Genomic DNA, 7,690 nt, shown 5'->3' on the forward strand with positions numbered 1-7,690 from the left:
GTGATTGGTACTTTCCAGCAAGGTACTTTCCTGGATGATAGATAGAGTTGAAATGGGAGTATTTGTGAATATAGAGAGACAATAACAACAACAGTGTAGTGGATAGGGAGCTTACCTTGGAGGAAGGAAGACCTGAGTTCAGGTCTCCCCTCTGACACATATTGGCTGTGTGATACTGGCAAGTCATTTGAAACTCTCTGGGCTCCAGACATCTCTTGGGACTCCTAAGTTTCAGGAAAGGTGTTGATCTACATTGGTAGAGAGAGTTTCTTCATGTGGGAGCTCCCTTCACCTGTGAAATCATTGGTTCAGTCCATAGCCCTTTGAATACTTATGACAAAGAATTTTCTCCTGGGTCTGTTAGAGAAATTTGGGGTGTGTGTGTGGGTGTGTGTGTTCTGTTTCTGTTACCTTTAAGAAGTTAGGGTACAATGAGTGAGAATGCAGATTCTAGTTTCCTTTGAATATTATTCTTAATGAAATTATAGCTGTTCAGTTGTTGTTCAGTCATTCAATTGTGTCCAACTCTTTGTGACCTCATGGAACATAGCACACCAAGCTCTTCTATCCTCCACTATCTCTCAGAGTCTGTCCAAACTGACTTTCATTGTTTCCATGATACTCTCTATCCATCTCATCCATCTCACCATCAGTGGTGGGATTTAAGTTAGTCAGATTTAATTAGAAAAGAATGAGAAAGCTGATGATGACTAGAAATTCTTGGAGGTGCTTTCAACAGCTTTAAGATTGATAATATTCATGCTTTAATTTTATTTCACTTCATAATTCATAGTGTTCCATCATGAAAAGGAGTTAAAATCTCCAATAACATAAAATTACCATACCCTTAACAGCATTTCTTATATACCATGGTTTCTTAGAGTTCACAACACAAGAAAATTTAGAAACATGATACATGAATTTAAAACATGAAACAAAACTCCATACTGATCAAGCGATACTGATTCAATGAAATGCATTTCCAAATTACCTTCATACAGAAAAACATTCATAGCACCACAAGTGGCTTTTAAATTCACAATCTTCAAAATCTGGAAAGTCATTAGCACAAAACTCAGTTCATCAAAAACCCAATTAGTGAAAAGTAACACATTACACAGGCCAAATGAAAACACATATGACAAAAAGGCTTTACCTGTTTAAATTCAGTGTTAGGTTAACTCAAAATATGCTAGGATAAATAGGATAAACAATTGTTGTTTCAAAAAATGCCTTATTTCATAAGATCTCAGGAGTCTGCATTTCAAATTCTAAAGAAATTTTTTGTGTGTGTGAGGCAATCGGGGTTAAACGACTTGCCTAGGGTCACACAGCTATTAAGTGTTGTATGTCCAAGGCTGGATTTGAACTCAGGTTCTCCTGACTCCAGGTTTGGTGCTCTGTCCAGCTGCCCCCAAGAGATTTTGGCTATATAAAAATCACAGTAAAAATATTATCTATTGCATTTCCAAATGAATAGTTTCAAACAATTTACACCATTTTTTAAACAATTTAATTTATAACCCAGAAGAATCTAGGGTTTACCATTTTAGCAACAGTTCTACTAAAATGAATTATCATATTTATGTTAGTCATTTTATTTATTCATGTTACAAATTGATAAACTAAGATATTTTATTTGATATCACACAGTTAACAAATCTCCAGATCCGTGCATTTTCCCAATTTGTCTTAATGCCAAATCTACATTCTGGACCATCTCCAGTCATCCTGATCCATATCTGGCCACTGGACCTAGATGGCTCTGGAGGAGAAAGTGAGGCTGGTGACTTTGCACAGCCCTCCCTCACTCAAAACAAATTCAATTGCAAGTCACGTCATCATTCCTCTGATGTCATAGTTCTCCTCAAGAACGAAAGACAAAACACACAATAATGCCAAACAGTAGAATAAATTCTGACTTATCATAAGCACTTTATTAAGAGAAACACATTTCATTTACAATGAGACCAGAATAAATTCAATTGTACCTGGATCTATTTGCCAAATGGTATCACACAGAATCTCAATTTATAATTTAAATTATTTAGCATTATTTTTCACGGGGATCATTTATTCCTAGAATTTCGCATTTGGGATCCACTATTTTCATTCAATCTACTAGCAAAGATTTTTAAAGTGGCTGTCTGACATTAGGTTTTGATCTACCCCAATTATCACATTTAAGAGCACATTGTAAATTTGTTCAAATCTTGTCCTACGATCTCAGAAAGAACACATTGCTTATCAATATACTCCTAGTCTTCTATAACTTTTCTCTATTTACTTTCAAATCAAGATGCAATTGCTTATTACTACAGCTCCCTATAAAATAAATTCATAAAGTTTCTCACAACCTTCCCACTTAAGCAAAGCCAAAACTTCCCTCTAACCTTTTTTTAAAAAATACTCAAACCTTCTTTTCCTTGGTATACTTCTTCCTGTGGTTGGAAAGCCCACACCTTTTCTTATTATTCCATATTTTTCTTTCTTTCTTATTCCAAAAGCATCTCAGACTATCTCATTAATCTTTACTTCATGAGTTTTTCCTTTAAAAGTTGAGCATACATAGTTAAACAAAACTAATGACTTATTAAAGACTTTTATCCTTAAGGTGCAATACTGACTCTTAATATGCCTATATCAAACTGGTGAATAATTGGCAATTCTCCTATTCACCAATAGATGGAAGCACCCAAAATCTTTTAAGATGTGTTTAGCAATTATAAAAATGTTTCAATTTAAATTTGGTTTATTCAAATAACACTGAGATGCAGTGAGATGCATAATTCACATGAAGATGCAGTTCATTTTATTTTATTTTTTTACTTCACTGTTGCTCTTTACAAACTTTTCTTTAACCAGAAAAATGACCTTCCTTTCTTGGATGTGAAACAATAAATCTGTCATTGGAAGAGGAGTGCTCTTATTTTCTTAAAACAAATCCTAAAAAATATTAAATCCAAACCTCACTATAACATTTCAACATTTATAAAAACATTTAAAATAAAATCTGGAGATGCATAGTAGCAAGCTTACATATCAGTCACAAATTTAGTTGCTAATTAGTTTAAAACACCGTAAAACAAAGACTCCCTCTTATCTAAATTTGTCTTATCTATCACTTAGACTGTGGCTGAAATCTAGGAGAAAGACAGACAGATAGACAGAGAGATATTGATTCATTCTCAAGGAAAAGATCCTTTTAAAAGGTAAATATAACTACTTTTAGTCCCCATTATGTTAAACACAAAGAAACAAACCTGAACACAGTCTCAGAACAAACACACAGACAAGCATACAAAAACATTCAATGGTATATGAGATAGTAATCGTGATGTGAGACTGCAGCTACCAGCCTCCCAGATATTTTATCCCGCTTCTCTGATAAATCAGCCTTCCTGTTTGGAGAAGGTTTTAAGCACCACTGACAATATTCACCTAAAAAGAAAAAAGATAGAATTCACTAGCATGTAGCTATTCTCAGTGTAGTAATTTTATTAGATGTTATCTATAGATTTGATATTAGCCTCTCAGACTAAAAGAATCATATACACAATTGTATATTTTTAAAAAATCAAATTTGCTCTTTGATATCACATTCCTGTGAGACCTTACTGACTAGGGTATTAAGTAGTGACATGGCAGGGGGTCCCTCAATCCCTGGAACAAGAAAATCACCAAGAGCATGGCCGCCAAATCTCACAGGCTAGAAAATATAGTTTTCTCAACTCTCAAAAACAAAAAAAAAATATGGAGAGCTCCACATTAAGGAACAACTCAGTGAACACATTGGTAGGAATATAAGACTTCTTGAGCCCTTCGAGGTCTAGGACACCCGACAGGTGCACCCTCCCACCACCTTCAAAAAAATGAAGGTCTTCCTTGAAGGCTAAGCCCAATTACCTTTGAAGGTCATCTCCCATTCCTTTTTGGAGAGATCTTCTTTGAAGGGACTGGTCCAGGAAATGCACCTGGGTTTTAAATATTGCCAATGATTTCCAAATCTTACAGGTTGCAACCTTCTAACACAAACTAGGACACAAGACAGATACAAAACAGAACATATAAATTCATTCACTCACCCTTTCCATAAATTTCTGCTATTTGAGAGGGAAAAATTCTTCTCTATCTCTCCCCTTGAACTCCTATGAAGTGTCCTCAGACTGCAGGAATGGAAAGAGAAAGAAAGATTTGGTGAAACATTAAAGAACTCAGAAATAAAACAACAATAACAACAAAAAAAACAGATTACCAGGCACAGAGAGGTTTTTCCTTCTAAGTTTCGTGTGCACAATTTTCTAATAGCAATCTCAATAAAATGGCATAGACATACCATATATAGACTCAGTTGTAGATACACAGACACCAGCAAACAGACATACTGCTCTGAGAGATAGCAGCCTCAGTGATTTCCTTCCTGGCAAGGCTGTACTTGCTAGCCTCTAACCTTTCTTTCAAAATACTCAAACCTTCTTTTCCTTGGTATAGATCTTCCTATGGTTAGTTACTTCCAGTTACTTCTCCTGGTCATTTATCTCCTCTGCTCAAAGATATCTTTGACTGGTACTATTTAATTAAATGCTATTGTAAAATGAGTTGGAGAAGGAAATAGAAAACCACTTCAGTATCTTTGCCAAGAAAACCCAAATAGGGTCACGAAGAGTCAGGCACGACTGAACAACAATATTATTTTCTGGTTCTGTTTATTTTTCTCAGAGTCACTACATAAATATGGTTGGGAAAACTGGAAAACAGTGTGGCAGAAACTAGGCATAGACCAATATCCTACACCATATACCAAGATAGGGTCAAAATAGGTACACGATTTACACATAAAGACAATAAGCAAATTAAGAGAGCAAGGAATAGTTTACCTGTCAGTTCTATGGAGAAGGGAAGAATTTATGACCAAACAAGAGATAGAGAACAATATGAAATGCAAAATGGATAATTTTGATTACATTAAATTAAAAATTTTTGCACAAACAAAGCCAATGCAACCAAGATTAGAAGAGAAGCCGAAAGCTGAGAAACAAATTTTGTAGTGAGTATCTCTGATAAAGTTTTCATTTCTAAAATACATAGAGAACTGAGTCAAATTTATAAGAATACAAATCATTCACCAATTGATAAATAGTTAAAGGATATGAACAGGCAGTTTTCAGATGAAGAAATTAAAGCTATAGTCATATGAAAAAATGCTCTAAATCACTATTGATTAGAGAAATGCAAATTAAAACAACTCTGAGGTACCACATCACACCCATCAGTTGGCTAACATGACAAAACAAGAAAATGTTAAATGTTGGAGAAGATGTGGGAAAACTAGAACACGAATGCATTGTTGGTGGAGTTGTGAACTGATCCAATCATTCTGGAGAACAATTTGGAACTATGCCCAAAGGTCTATAAAACTTTAACCCAGCAATACCACTTTTAGGTCTGTATCACAAAGAAATCATAAAAATGAGAAAAGGACCCATGTGTACAAAAATATTTATAGCAGCTCTTTTTGTGGTGGCCAAGAATTGGAAATTGAGAGGATGCCCATCAGTTGGGGAATGGCTGAACAAGTTGTGGTATATGAATGTAATAGAATACTATTGTGCTATAAGAAATGATGAGCAGGCAGACTTCAGAAAAACCTGGAAAAACTTATATGAAATGATACTGACTGAAATGAGCAGAACCAGGAGAACATTGTACACAGTAACAGCTACACTGTTCAATGACTGACTTTAACAGACTTAGATCTTCTCAGCAATGCAAGGATATGAGAGAACTTCAAAAGACTCAGGTTGGAAAATGCTATCCACACCCAAAGAAAGAACTATGGAGTCTGAATGCAGATTGAAGCATACTATTCTCTCTCTCTCTCTCTCTCTCTCTCTCTCTCTCTCTCCCTCCCTCCCTCCCTCCCTCTCCCTCCCTCCCTCTCTCTCTTGTTTCTTCTTTCTTGTGGCTTTTTCCTTTGGTTCTGATTCTTCTTTACAACATGACTAATGTGGAAATATGTTTAATATGATTTTACATATATAGCCTATATCAGATTGCATGATGTCTTGGGGAGGGGAAAGCAAAGGGAGGGATAGAAGATTCAGAACTCAAAATCTTATAGAAGTGAATGTCGAAAACTAAAAACAAATAAATAAAATTTAAAAGAAGAATCTACATAACAATCTTCCCACTCTTCTCTTTCTTCCCTTTTGGCAAGGCTGAGACTGCATCACCACTCCAATTAATCATCACAGAATGCTCATATATCTTGATCATATCAATCAATCAATCAAAAGTAAACAAGATATGAATAAGACCTTAATAGAACTGAAAAGACCATAGAGGCTTTGAGCCTTTCGATGAATATATATGACACCGCACAGAAAACGTCTTGTGTTTGTTTAAAGAGAATCCATTATGCTTTGTGGGGCTTTGGATAAAACAGCAAGCCACTCTGGAAATTTGGCTATTTGAGCAGTCACTTAGTCTCTCAAGAGAAAATTTACCTCAGGGAGAGAGGATCAAGTTTCCTTCCCAACTTCCCCCCACCCACCCACCCGCCCACATTGACCAGGCATTAACTTTGTGAACTTCAGACTCTCTGGCATTTGTTTCCATTGGCAACAGTAACAGTATCCATCAGAACCAGTAGCACTATCCCTTGAGTTGCAGTGGCAAATGGCAGCATCTCCATTGGGAGCTGAGAGATACACTGAGAAAAAAACAGATTCAGGATGCTACAAATGCACCAGCCCTCAGAGCCTTGAAGAAAGCAACACCTAAGGGGAACTTCATGAGGACTCCACAAAGGGATGAAAAAACTTAGAGTTTACTGTTTGACCACATGTATTCTCTAAGTTTGAACCCATTCTTCTTAAGGACTTTGGGAATTCCAAATGAGAGTTTATTCCCCAGTTTTGGGGATTTTTCTGTAACAACTGACTTTGCTATATCTGATCAGTAAATGCCTTTTCAGAATACTAATAAAGTCAGGCTGACACTCAATGGGAGCACACTGGTGGGGGCTCAGGAAAGACTACTAAAAACACCAATTACCCTCAGGGCTTCACATAGAACCATGAGAATAAGGAGCAGTTGCCTTCTGAGGACTCACTCTTCTATTTGAGTGGGAATTGAGAAATATTCCAAGAGGAGAGTGCTACAACATCATATTCCATTGCATTCATATGACAATTTTTCAGCCCTTCCCCAATCTAATTCTTTGTATCACAGAGGGTGCTGCTATCAATATTCTGGAACATAGGACCATAGATTAAGAGCTGGAAGGGACCTTAGAGAGATAGAGTGAGACTTCATCATTTTATAGATTAGGGAACTGGGACCCAGAGAGTTTAAATAGCTTGCCTGAAGTCACACAAGTAGTGAGTGACAGAGTCAGATTTCTAACCTAGGATTTCAGACTCCAAATCTAATACTTTTCCTATCATACTACACTGAAAATTCTCTAAGTCTCTTTTTTCTTTTACCTTTTTAAAAAACTCACCTGTGACATATGTCTATGATCATTCTTTTTAAGGAGAGAGAAAGGGATGACTAGTTGAATACCCTAGATTAAGGTTTCTTAACCTATGATGTGTGTGTGTGTGTGTGTGTGTGTGTGTGTTTGTGTGTGTGCCCTGGACCCCTTGGAAAATGAAATGTTGTGGGCTCCTCAGAATAATGCTTTTAA

The sequence above is a fragment of the Vombatus ursinus genome, unplaced genomic scaffold (genome assembly GCF_900497805.2).
Source record: "Vombatus ursinus unplaced genomic scaffold, bare-nosed wombat genome assembly UNPS02014804.1, whole genome shotgun sequence".
NCBI lineage: Eukaryota > Metazoa > Chordata > Mammalia > Diprotodontia > Vombatidae > Vombatus > Vombatus ursinus.